General features: G+C 44.7%; 1 protein-coding gene across 1 annotated transcript in view; it reads left to right on the top strand.

The window, feature by feature from the left end:
• The window catches only part of Gm36722 (predicted gene, 36722), a 71,736-nt gene that overhangs the window by 48,436 nt on the left and 9,786 nt on the right, over positions 1 to 13,514 (top strand). Inside the window, exon 2 of the mRNA XM_030243157.1 lies at positions 9,100 to 9,175. The gene's annotated coding sequence lies outside the window, so the exon portion shown is untranslated. The remainder of the gene's footprint in view (positions 1 to 9,099; positions 9,176 to 13,514) is intronic.

Raw genomic sequence — 13,514 nt, 5'->3', positions numbered from 1 at the left:
TATTCTTACTCCTGCTCTCTAATTCCTAATGCCCTGAGTTTCTCTAGTTGTGAGGGACACTCCAATGTGACAGACTGAACCCTTCTGAACCATGAGCCCAAACAGATCTCCTTTCTCTTAAGTTGCCTCTTAGAGTATTTTGTGGCAGTGTTGAAAATGGAACAGACACAGTAACATAGTGTCAAATAACAAGACTCTCCAGGGGTTACAGTGAGCACAAGTATCCAACTCCTTTTCTTTCCTACATCAGTGTCTCCCAGTCACATTATGCTTTGTTAGACAGAAAAATATGCTACTTTAGTTAGGGTTTTCATCCCTCTACAGAGACACCATGACCAAGGCAACCCATATAAAGACAACATTTAATTGGGGCTGGCTTACAGGTTCAGAGGTTCCGTCCATTATCATCATGGTGGGAAGCATGACAGCATCCAGCAGGCATGGCCCTGACAGAGCTAAGAGTTCTACATATTATTCCGAGGGCAAAACGGAGAAGACTGGCTTCTAGGCAGCAAGGTGAAGGTCTCAAAGTCCATCCCCACAGTGACACACTTCCTCCAGTAAGGCCACACCTAGTCCAACAAGGCCACACCTCCTAATAGTGCCACGCCCTGGGCCAAGCATATTCAAACCACCACATAGGGAGAGTTAATGTTGAAGGGATCTATAGAACCCAGAATCTCTCTGGTGTGTCTGCTCTCTGAACAGGAAAATTTAAACTTCCTTTCTTTCAACAGGAACTCCTAGGGCCTGACTGGATGCCATTGGTCAGAGACTAGAAGGATGATCTGTTACAGAAGTTTCATTATGTATAGGCTGGAGAGAAACAGAGGCCTCCTGGGCTGTTGTTTGGTCCAGTTTTCCTGAAAGGAGAATGAAGATGGATTTGGATATGTAAGTTAGGGAAAGAGTTCATCACCTGGAGGCTGTAGGGAAAGGAAGCAGCTGAGGAGGTCTGAGGGAGAAATCAGGTGAACAAAAGAATTACTGATATCCCGGTGCCAGGGTTCTCCAGAAACAGAACCAATGATCTATGTTGATAGAGGTATACACCAGCAAGCAGGATGGGAAAGCATGGTGATGGAGAAGTACCTAGAATACTGTAAAACATGCTTATGGGTACATGAAGGCAGTGTGCACAGAGGTGAATCACTAAAGAAGGATTAGGTTGCATGTGGACAGCAGCATCCCATAGGCTTTGGGACTAAATAGAATTAAAGGGGGAAAGGAGAAAGGCCGTCTGTCTTTCAGTTTGTTAGTCTGTCTTAGAGTTACTATGAAGTCTTAGAGATACTGTGATGAAACACCATGACCAAAAGCAAGTTGAGGAGGAAAAAAAAAAAGAGTTTGTTCGGCTCAACTTCCACACTGTAGTCCATCAGTGAAGGAAGCAGGACAGGAACCTGGAGGCAGGAGCTGATGCAGAGGCCGTGGAGGGGAGCTGCTTACTGGCTTGCTTCCCCTGGCTTGCTCAGTTTGCTTTCTTATAGAAGCCAGGTGCACCAGCCCAGAGGTGGCACCACCCACAGTGGGCTTCTCCATCAATCGCTAATTAAGAAATGTTAATCTTACTCTTTCATGGGTGAGTGAAGGAGATCTCTCCATCTTCTGATGTCTTCTTCTTCATTTTCTTTCTTCTAAGACTTGAAGTTCTTGCCATACAAGTCTTTCACTTGCTTGGTTAGAGTTACTCCAAGATATTTTATATTAGTTATGGCTATTGTGGAGAATGTTGTTTGCTTGTTTCTTTCTCAGCCAGTTTGTTGTTTGTATATAGTAGGGCTACTGATTTTTTTTTCCAGTTAATTGTGTATCTAGCCACTTTGATGAAGGCGTTTATCAACTGTAGGAATTTCCTGGTAGAATTTTTGAGGTCACTTATGTATATTATCATATCACCTGATAATAATGATACATTGACTCCTTCCTTTCCAATTTGTGTCCCTTGATCTCCTTCAGAACTTCAAGTACTACATTTACTAGATAATGTACAACCTTGCTTGTTCCTGATTTGGGTGGAATTGTTTTAAGTTTTTTTGCAGTTTAATTTGATGTTGGTCATAGGCTTGCTGTACATTGCCTTTATTATGTTTAGGTATGTTCTTTGTATCCTTGATTTCTACACGATTTTTATCATGAAGGGGTATGAATTTTGTCAAAGGCTTTTTCAGCATCTAATGAGATAATCACGTGTTTTTTTCCCAGTTTGCTTAGATGGTAAACTACATAGACATTGTTTTGTATGCTGGGCCATTCCTGTATCTCTGGGATGATGCCTACTTGATTATGGCGGATGATCTCTTGTATGTGTTCTTAGATTTGGGTTGCAAGTATTTTATTGAGTATTTTTTTTGCATGAATGTTCATGAAGGAGACAGGTCTATAGTTTTCTTTGTTGAGTCTTTGTGTGGCTTAAGTCTCAGGGTAACTGTGGTCTCATAAAAATGAATTGGGCACCGTTCTTGCTCTTTCAGTTTTGTGAAATAATTGGATGAGTTATTGGCATTACCTCTTCTTTGAAAGTCTGGGAGATACTGAGCTAAAGCTATCCGGCCCTGGGCTCTTTTGGGTTGGGGGAATTTTAATGCCCTGAACCAGCCATCTTTGGTAACCAGACAAGGTTTCCAGTGGAAGGATTGGGACATCAACCTAGGCATAAAACCTACAACCTACAATTTGTCCTGCCTGCAAGCTGTGCTAGGGTAAACATGGCACAAAATTTGTAGGAATGGTCAACCAAAGACTGGTCAACCTTGAGGCCAACATCAAGAGAGGAAGTCCAGGAACCAGAGGCTGTTTAGCACAGAGAGCCAGGATAGAACCAAAAACAACTGTCCAAAAAGAGTCAATGAAATTATTCTTAATAATATACTCATATACCAGAGCTTAGCATTATTATCATCAGAGAGATTTCATCCAGCAACTGATGGAACCATATGCTGAGACCCACATGCATATATTAGCCAGAGCTTGGGGTACCCTGTGTAAGAGTAGTAGGATGGATTGTAAGAACCAGAGGGCTGTAGGTCATCATAGAACATGGCCCACAAATCAACTAAGCTGGGTTTGTAGGGTCTCACAGAGACTGGAGCAACAGTCAGGCTTTCTGTGTGGGTCTGAGCAAGGTCCCCTGCATATATATGATGTTTGTGTAGCTTGGTGTTCTTATGACACTCATAACAGTAGGAGTGGGGTTGTCTTTGATTTTTTTACCTGCCCTTAAGATCCCTTTCCTCTTACTGGGTTACCTCATTCAGCCTTGATATGAGAGTATGTGCCTAGTCTTATTGTAACTTGTTATGCTGTGTTGATTTGATCTCCCTGGGAGACCTCATCTGGGTCTGAGAGTGTACTGGCTAGTTTTGTGTCAACTTGACACAGCTGGAGTTATCACAGAGAAAGGAGCTTCAGTTGAGGAAATGCCTCTATGAGATCCAACTGTAAGGCATTTTCTCAATTAGTGATCAAGGGGGAAAGGCCCCTTGTGGGTGGGACCATCTCTGGGCTGGTAGTCTTGGGTTTTATAAGAGAGCAGGCTGAGCAAGCCAGGGGAAGCAAGCCAGTAAAGAGCATCCCTCCATGGCCTCTGCATCAGCTCCTGCTTTCTGACCTGCTTGAGTTCCAGTCCTGCATCCTTTGGTGATCAACAGCAGTATGGAAATGTAAGCTGAATAAACCCCTTCCTCCCCAACTTGCTTCTTGGTCATGATGTTTGTACAGGAATAGAAACCCTGACTAAGACAGAGAGGCAGGGAAGGGGGACTTGGAGGAGCAAAGAGAGGAAAAACTGCATTGGGATGTAATATATGAGAAAAGAATAAAGAAAAAAACCCTTATAGATGAATCTTGAAGAGCCATCTCTGTCTCTTTTTCTTTCTCTGTTTCTCTCTGTCTCTGCCTGCCTGTCTGTCTGTCTGTCTGTCTGTCTGCAGTCTGTCTGTCTCTCTGTCTCTCTCTTTTCTGGACAGAGTTTCTCTTTGGGGCTCTGGCCATCCTTGAACTTGCTCTATAGACCAGACTGGCCTTGAATTCACAGAGATCCACCTGCCTCTGGCTTCCAAGTGCTGGGATTGAAAATGGGCACTACTCTATTGCAAGAGGCATTTTCCCAACTGAGGTTCCCTTCTTTCAGATAATTTTAGTTCATGTCACGTTGACATAAAACTAGACAGACACCATCTGTCTGTCTGTCTGTCTGTTTGTCTGTCTGTCTGTCTGTCTCTCTCCAGTCCCCCCCCCCCCCTCTCTCATCTGTTTCTTGGTTGCCATGAGGTAATCTGTTCTGCCTTTCCCTACCTTCCCTGATGCAGTAGACTGAACTCTTGGAAACCGTGAACCAAAATAGACTCTTCCTCTATTGTTTCTGTCAGAGGGATTAGAAAGAAAGAAAGAAAGAAAGAGAAAGAGAGAGAGAGAGAGAGAGAGAGAGAGAGAGAGAGAGAGAGAGAGAGAGAGAGAGAGAGAGAGAGAGAGAGAGAGAGAGAGAAGAAAGGAAAAGAAAAAGAAAAGGAAAAGGAAAAGGAAAAAGAAAAAGAAAAAGAAAGAGAAAAAGAAAAAAAGACCCCAGCAGCATAGGGAATTTATTAGGCTATTTAGTTCTCATGAATATTGAGTCTGAGAAATAGCACAATACGTCATCTGAAAGTTGGGAGTCATCTGGTAGCATGGTTCAGTGCAGGTCCAAAAGTGTGAGCTCCCCAAGCTAGAATGGGTGCTGGTGTTCAAAGGCCAGTGGACCTAGCGTTCTGGTGTCCAAAGGTGGGAGAAGCGTGTATCTCAGCTCCAAGAGAGACAAGCCAGCTTGCTTTCTGTGTGTGTGTGTGTGTGTGTGTGTGTGTGTGTGTGTGTGTGTGTGTGTGTGTGTGTGTGTGATGTGTGATGTGTACACTCATGTGAAAGTACTGTGGTGCACACGTGGAGGTCATTCAGGAGATGCTCCTCTGTCTGCCTCCACAGTAGTAAGAATGATATATTCTACCCAGCCCATGTAAAAGATACACAATCCTGGGGTTTTACTTCCAAGCTGTAAGCCTAGATTGGGTAAGTTTGGAGCTATTCTAATTTACATCCCAGCCATTTGTCCCTTGTCACTTGCCATTGCTCCTGGCCATGTGCTCATGGTCCATCTCTCATAGCTCCCTCCTCCTCCCTTGGTCTCCCTTTCCTTTCTCCTTTTCTCTGCTCTCTCCCAAGACCTCTCACTTGATCCACAAGGGCTGGTTCTTTCTATGGACCAATGGTAAACTTTAGCCTTGTATTGAACAATTAACTCCCGGGAGCAAGGTTTGCACAACAAAAGCTGGTTATGTGAGAATCTGCTCATCTTGGCAGCAACCACATCTTAGGGCAGAGAATTTAGCATTTGAATACATAGCTGTACCAGCCCAGCCCCAACACTTCCTCACTGGAATTACAGGGGTGTCCTAGCACATCCGGGGCATCTGACAATCCAAACACTGGTCTTGGTACTAGCAAGGCTAGCTCTTTATTGCCGGAGGCTCTCCCAGTCATTTTCTCTTTTGTTTATTTTTGTGGTTGCTGTAACTCCAGCCTTCGGGATGGTGCCCACCTATAATGAGGACTGATCACCCCATATAGTCCACTCAGATTCCTCTGGAAGCACCCCAAGAAATTGATTTTCCACTTCCTAAAGTACTCCTGATCCAGTCAAGTTGACACAGAAATTTATCTGTAATTTATCGCAGTGGAGAAAGCCACAGCATTAACTGTACAAAGAATTATCTGACTTTAAAACCAGAGGTCTGGGCTCTTATGTCTTGTGTTAGTCTGATTTTGGTTGCAGGTGGGGTTGGGGCTACACTTAAGGAGAAGGAGCTACTTAACAGGCATTTGTATTTGCATGGGGGTGACTTGCAGAGGTTAAGAGCAACTTCCAGGAGATATGTATGCTGGTGGCTCACTCACTACTTAGTACTCCCAGCCCTCAGAGTGTGCACTAGGGCCTGCTCAGCTGCAGGGAGGAGCCTCTATTGGTATGAAACTGCTATTATTTCCCCGTTACGATGATTTAACTCTGAAATATCCTCTGAAGGCTCATGCATTTAGACACTTGGCCTCTAGTTGGTGGTTCCGTTGTGGGAAACTGTGGAACATTCAAGACTGTGGCCCAGCTGGCAGAAGTGGGTCAGTGGGAGTGGGCCTTGAAGATGCTACCTGGTTCTTGTTCAGACCCAAGGTATCTGCTTCATGATCTACCACAGTGTGAGAAGTAGCAGCCTCAAGCTCACATTGCTCTGGCAGCAGCCACTCCCTACCACGGTGAACTTGGTTCTTTAATATATAAAATTATACAGTACCTCGTTAAGTTGCTTATAACAGATGTTTTATTATGGCGATGAGAAATGTAACTAACACGCTCACTAGGCTGAGAGCTGACTATGAAGACAAGAAGACTCACTATGTTCAGAGAAGATTTGGGCCCATCCAAAGTGGGGAAACACGCTCAGGGAGGGATAGGCTCATTCAGGAGGAAGGAAAGCTGACTTGCTGTTGCTCAAATCTCAGAAGAGAGAGAGAAGCTGAGAGCTGCAGCGGGGAGTGGCCATTTCCTTATACCTCTTGACATGATATCATTCCAGTTAAGTTGTTGCTGTTGGTATCAATGGGAAAACACGAATATGGCGTTATACACACTTTCTGGTGCATAGTATCCACTCAATTAATGTTAGCTTGCTTATATGGTCATCTTCCTAATGGTGGGGTCAAAGCAATCAGCTGAGCTTTTATTTTAAGTGGAAACTCTGATGACTTCATCCTTGCAAGGGGTGGAGGGACAGACTGTGACCCCATCCCCAACTTGTATGATCAAAATGTACTTGATGACACCCTGGCTAGTGACAGCACATAGATTTTCTTTTTCTTTTTAAAGAGGTTTTCTTTATTTACATTGCAAATATTACCATCTTTCCTCATTTCCCCTCCAAAGCCTCCCCTCCTCCCTCTCCCCTCCCCCTGCACACTAACCCACCCACTCCCGCTTCCCTATCCTGACATTCCCCTACACTGGGGCATCCAGCCTTCACAAGACCAAGAGCCTTTCCTCTCATTGATGTCCCACAAGGCCATCCTCTGCTACATATATGGCTGGTGCCTTGAGTCCCTCCATGTGTACTCTTTAGTTGGTGGTTTAGTCCCAGGGAGCTCTGGGGGTACTGGTTGGTTCATATTGTTGTTCCTCCTATGGGGCTACAAACCCCTTCAGCTCCTTGGGTCCTTTCTCTAGCTCCTTCATTGGGGACCCTGTGTTCAGGCCAATGGATGGCTGTGAGCATCCATTTCTGTGTTTGTCAGGCATTGGCAGAACCTCTCAGGAGACAGCTATATTAGGCTCCTGTCACTAAGCACTTGTTGGCATCCACAATAGTGTCTGGGTTTAGTAACTATCTATGGAATAGATATCGAGGTGGGACAGTCACTGAGTGGCGTTTCCTTTAGTTTCTGCCCCAAACTTTGTCTCTGTAACTCCTCCAATGGGCATTTTGATCCTGCTTCTAAGAAGGACCGAAGTATCCACACTGTGGTCTTCCTTCTTCTTGAGCTTCAGGTGGCCTGTGAATTGTTTCTTGGGTATTCCAAACTTCCAGCTGAGTCCTGGTGGCCACTGTTGTTAGGGGGGTTCTGAGGTTGAATCAAGCCTGAGGGATTTTCTTGGTGAGTGAGTTGTATATGCCATGCTCTCCATAGAGGAGGTGTGAATGAGGCCAGTGGGTGACAGTTCTGTCCTTTGGGATTGTTGGAACTCATTTTCCTTCCTTGTGAGAAAGAAGATTTTAAGAGTTACTTTGCCCCTTCAGCAGCTAATGGGAAAGAGGACTTTCTGCTTTGCAGAGGAGAACCAAGCATGAAATTCTGAGGATGCATCAGATGCAAACATATCTCTTCAATACTAAACCTTTCAAAGAAGAAAACAGAAAAGATGAGGAAGGATGATATAAATATCATGATTTGAGAATGGAGAAATGACTTAGGGTTAAGAGCAATGGCTGCTTTGGCAGAGGACCCAGGCTTGGTTCCCAGCATCAACATAGAGCAGCTCACAATCATCTGTAACTCTATATCCAGGGGATCTAATGCCCTCTTCTGTGACTTCAAGGCATTGCAGGCTTGTGGAGCATACATACATGGACACACACACACACACATTGGATAAATAAATAGTTTTAAAATCGGTGACTTGCAGCATAATGTAGAAAAAAAACACCAAAAGATTAGCAAGAAGAACATGCACTGGTGAATCTAAAATGTTAGTATCCATAAGCAAATATGAAAAAGACAATTCTCCAAAGAGAGATAGGCAGAGTTCGAGACTTCATGGATGAAATCCGATGGCCAATAAATGAAACAGGCTCTATTTTGCCAGGAGCTCATGATAAGTGAATGAAACAGCACCTTATTCCCTAAGTTGGCCATAGTTTTGGTTCTGATGCTATGAGGCTGCAAGTGTATGGGGACACACAACCTACACCAGTAGGAGGGAAAATTGTCAGCACGCAATACGTCGTGAGTGTGCAGGACCTTTCCCCTTCTGCTATATCTACTTCTGGGTAGAAAATCTAGAAAGAATTATGTTTGATACATGAAAGCATGCCTGGTGTGGTAACCCCAAAGCTAAAGTCAACCAAGCTACTCATCAACAGAGGAAAGGGTAGATATTGAATGGAAGTAAGGTTTGTAGTTCCTTTCTTAGAGAAAACTGCCAATGACATGTGCATTCAAAAGAGCAAAGAAGAGCAAGGATCAAAGCCTCATACCCACAAATGTTACACACGTCTCATCCAAACCTAAAGGACATATATATATATATATATATATATATATATATATATATGCAGATGGTGATAGAATGTACTATACGGATGAGGAGAGGGTGGTCCAAAACAACTTCAGTTTTATTGATAGTGAAGGTTTGAATGAACGTGGCCCTCATAGGTTCATGTGATGGAATACTTGTCTCCAGTTGGTGGATCTGTTTGGGAAGGATTAGGAGGTGTGGCTTTCTTGGAATACATGGGTTACTAGGGGTAGGCTTGGAAGTGTCAAAAAACTGTTGACATTTCTCTCTCTCCCTTCTGTTTTCAGACCAAAATGTGAGCTCTCAGCTGTTCTTGATCCGATGTCTTTGCTCTGCTACCAGCGACTCAAGCCCTCAGAAATAGTAAGTCCAACTAAATGCTTTCTTTTATAAGCTGCCTAGTCATGATGTTCTATCATAGCAGTAGAAAAGACACCAAGATAGTTCTTAATGATATGTTCAGACTTCATAGTTAAGATGCTCCTTCGCTACATGAGACTTTCTGCAGTCTGCTCATATTGTGTCAGCTTGCTTCTAAAAGAGCAAGGAGGGACAGAGACAGGGAGACTCAGTAAGTGCTTTGTCACATGCTCTTCTGTGAATAGAGTCTTTCACTTGAAAAATAACACGTTCGTGTAGTCTTTGTGTGCTTTAGGAGCTGCAGAAATGGTCAGTTTGTAAAGTGCTTGGCTTGCAAGCGTGAGAGTCTGACTTGGGGTCTCCAGCATCCACATAAAAGCCAGGAGTGGTAGCATATGACTGTAACCTCACATCTAGAGAATCAGAGACAGGAAGATCCTCTTTGGAATAGCCAGATCAATGCCTGTTAGCCACTCATATAAAATATTCTATCCGTTTGGTGATAACACTCCAGATTCAATAAGAGGTATCGTTTAAAAATTAAGGTGGAGTGTGATTGAAGAAAATGTCCAATGTTAGCCTCTGGCCTCCATATACCATACATGTGCACATATATCACATGTACACACACACACACACACACACACACACACACACACACGCGCGCGCGCGCGCACACACACACACATTAATTTACAGAGTTCTAACTCTTGGTCACAGTCAGGTAGGTATCAGATTGAGGACAGTTGGTGGATATGGCTATGGTCTCTACGACAATAATGGCCTTTATAATTCTTCTCTTGCTTATCCACAGGCCACATTTACCACGAAGCCCCTTATGTCTTGATTTGTCTAGGAAGGGCAGCACATGGCTTTCCTGCTGGGAATCACATTTTTGGAGACCAGGCTGCAGAGCAGGCAGCTGTCCTCTTCAAGGTGGGAACACAGGGCTGGACTCTGAAGGCTCCATCTTTCAAAGGCTCCTAGGCAGCTTAGTATTTTGGAGGGGACTGTGAGCAGTGGCATTAACCTTTCCCTGAAGCCTTGCTCTCATTGGCTCCAGTATCCAGTGATTCACACTAGCTCAATCCCCTCAGGACATGAGGACTAGGTAGCCAGTAACTGCTTAGATCTTTTCTTCTGTACTTCTGTGTCATATCTGTCCCTAATATCTGCCACATGGGACCCCAAGACGCTGCTTCTGTGGGGCAGAGTGCTCATATCCATTCAGACCACCTCATCCACTACTGCATTAAAAAAGGATGGCTTACATCCTCTGCTCAGTTTCTTGGGGAGATAGGACATACATGTCTACTTACCCTCTCCTTCTGGATGGAATGATTCAATTCAGCCTGCAGCCATACAGTAGGTGTGAGACCCAGGCCTCCTCAACTTTCATCCTTCTCTCTCCACTTGCTTCCCAAGTCCAGCTTTCTGCCAGTCCTAGAGCCAGGCTCCACATTTCTGCTTGCAGATTTGACTTCCATTAATGAGGAACTTTCTCTACCTCTTAGCTCTAGACCAGTCGGTATTCTCATACACCCAGGCTGCAGCTGCGGAGGATTCACTCAGCAAGTAGGTTCTCTCCACCCTCTTGTCTTGTACCTGCCACTTCTTGAGTTGCTTCACAGGCTCATCATCTGTCCTGGATGAACACCTGGCCATACTTCTTAGCCTGTTCAATCTATTTCCGATTCCAGGAAGAGGTGTCAAATCTTAGGATACCCTTGCCACCACTGTCAAATGGCTATGTGCAGATCCCTTTCCACCTACCGTGGGACCATGAGTCTCAGTAGACCGGTTAAAAATGCCACTGGTAGAAAAATGCACTCGATGCTTGTGATCTACCCAAATCACAGCTCGGCCTATGGAATGTGCCTGGAACGTTGTGTTAAACCCACAGTCTAACACAAAGCCTGTTTATAAGAAGAAATTGAATACCACATGCGTTTTTGTCTAATGCTTAGGTACCAAAATGTTAGCATCAGTATTCACTATAGAGCAAAGGTAGCGTCTCCTCCCGACCAATAGCAGGTGGGTATCCTAGGGCTCACTGGGGTTGCTTGGTGACAGGCCATGTATCACTGTTCTAGGAAAGAACCCCATTGAAGATTGAAAAACTAGTACAAGTTGGATGCATATTACACTGAACAAAGTTGACAAGTCATAAGATATATTGTCTGTATTACCAAAAATATGGAAGACAGGAGGATCAAGGCCAGCTCTCACAAGCATGGGCTTGCATCTCACAGGTGATATGAGATTCAGGCACGGGAACATCTCAGAGTCCAAATGTCTCAGATCCTCTCCAGGCTCAGCTACTCAGCATCATGAGGTGCTAGTAGATGGTCTGTGGATCTTAAAATGAGTCCAATTTTCAGTCCCATTCTGTGTGCATTGCCTGTCCTAATTGTGCACATCTTTCTTGTCTCCTGGGGCATCTGAGAGCATAAGAAAGAACGTTTGCAACTCAGAAAAGGCCTCTCTCTGTTAATGGGGTCACATGGGCCTAGGCAGGAGCGCTCCTTTTAAGTCTGTGATACACACTCATTCATTAAAATGCCTAGCCAGCGATGGTTTATTGAGAAAAATCCAATACACTGGGGATGCTTCTAGAAGCAAAGGATGTTGAAAAGGACACAATCTATCCCCTTAGTCATATCAGTGTAGCTGCATGAGATGTTAATTGACAGTGAAGCATATAGAGTGTCAGGTGCTACTCAGAGCAGAAGAAAAATGGTGCCACAGGCAAATCATTGTCATATAGAATACAAGAAAGATTCGAGTTCACTCTGGGCCCATCAGACTGAGAAGTGTAAACTGATGCTCAGTAGCAAGATAGGTGTGACATCTTCTTCAAGAAGGCACAAGTCAAGGGGTTGCTGCCTTCCCAGAACTGAAGATCAGGGAGAGTCCTGGGATATCACAGGTACAGTGGTGGGCAGTTGGAGGGCCACCTGCATCCCTAGGGCACATTCAGAGCTCATAAGCACAACCATGTCCTACTGTGTCTACTAGGCCCAGAGTCTTTTTGCTCACACTATATGTGAGGCAGCCCAGACTGACCAGGAGTCAACACTTGAAGGAGAAATACTCACCCCTCCCTGCTCCCTCCATCCTTGCCTGGGAAACTTTAGCCCGTTCTGCACAACGTAGGGCTCTAGTTTTGAGTCTCAGGTGCCTGCAGCAGTGACCTGCTGATGAGCCGGAACCCATCCATCTTGTGTGAGTCACCCTCGGTTCACTACCTCACTAAAACATCCTCTGGAATCGACACTGGTGTGTTTGTCTAGGGATTGACGTCCAGGAGAATCCAGCCTAAGAATCCAGACAAACCACACCGTGAGTGCATCCCCATACTCATCGTGCGTGCACCTCACTGAATGCCCTATTCAGAAGCTCCTCCCTTCTGTCCATCTATCTGCTTTTGCTGTGCCAACTGACCGGTCAGTGGAGCATCGGTCATACACTCTGGCACATCTAGAAGGCCCTGTCTCCCCATCCTTCAGCCTTTCTCAGACTCCCCACCACATTCACCCCCCCAACACCCCTTGTTTACCAAATGTTCAATTTTGGTTATGTTACTATAAAAATCAAGCAGCTGGCAATTCCGGCTTGATTAGCAGGTCTCCAGTTTTGATTAGTAAATTACTGCGGTAATCAAGGTTAATTCTCGTTGCAGTGCTCTGCAATAGATTTTATATTTTGCAGGGAAATGGTTTTCCTGCCTGGGATGGAGAAGTGTTTCATTAAACGAAGCCAAAGATAGGAAAGGAGAGATGTGGGTTTAAGCAGTGTGGAGGATGGGCACCTGTGTGATTCCCCCCACTCTTTCCTGCCTTTAATGAACCTTGTCTTGGGGTCAAAGAGGCTAACCAAGGCTTCTGAGAAATATCTGTCCATATTCCCAGGGATTCCTGGGTGCTTTTTGAGCTTCATGGGCACTCCTTGCTGGAAGGGAAAGGTATTGAGCTCAAGTCAGAAACTCCAGCTGCTGGGCTCAGGAAAAGTGGTATCTGGAAGTCTGTGCACAAGATCTGAGGTACCATTGGGTGGGCTGAGATCTTTAAGTGTCCCAGAAAGCTTGTAGCATGAGGGCTGATACCAGCCAGGTTTGGGGGCAACTCATCCATCCCCACTCTAGGAGAGATCGTCTTTTGCAAATAATAACTAAGATCCACAAAAGTGGGCAGGAGTTCTGAGTGGCCCTAGGCTGAGAGCAAGCTTTTGGGAATGCTGGAAGCTTGCAACTTGATTTTGGTTGTAATGCTTTCTCGAATGTTGGTTTTGGATTGTGGATCATAGACATTTTAGAACACTCTGACTCCAGATACAGATGGAA

Source organism: Mus musculus, chromosome 7 (genome assembly GCF_000001635.26).
Source record: "Mus musculus strain C57BL/6J chromosome 7, GRCm38.p6 C57BL/6J".
Taxonomy (NCBI): domain Eukaryota; kingdom Metazoa; phylum Chordata; class Mammalia; order Rodentia; family Muridae; genus Mus; species Mus musculus.
Note: the sequence above shows the minus strand (reverse complement) of the source record. Positions and strands in the feature narration are given on the sequence as shown.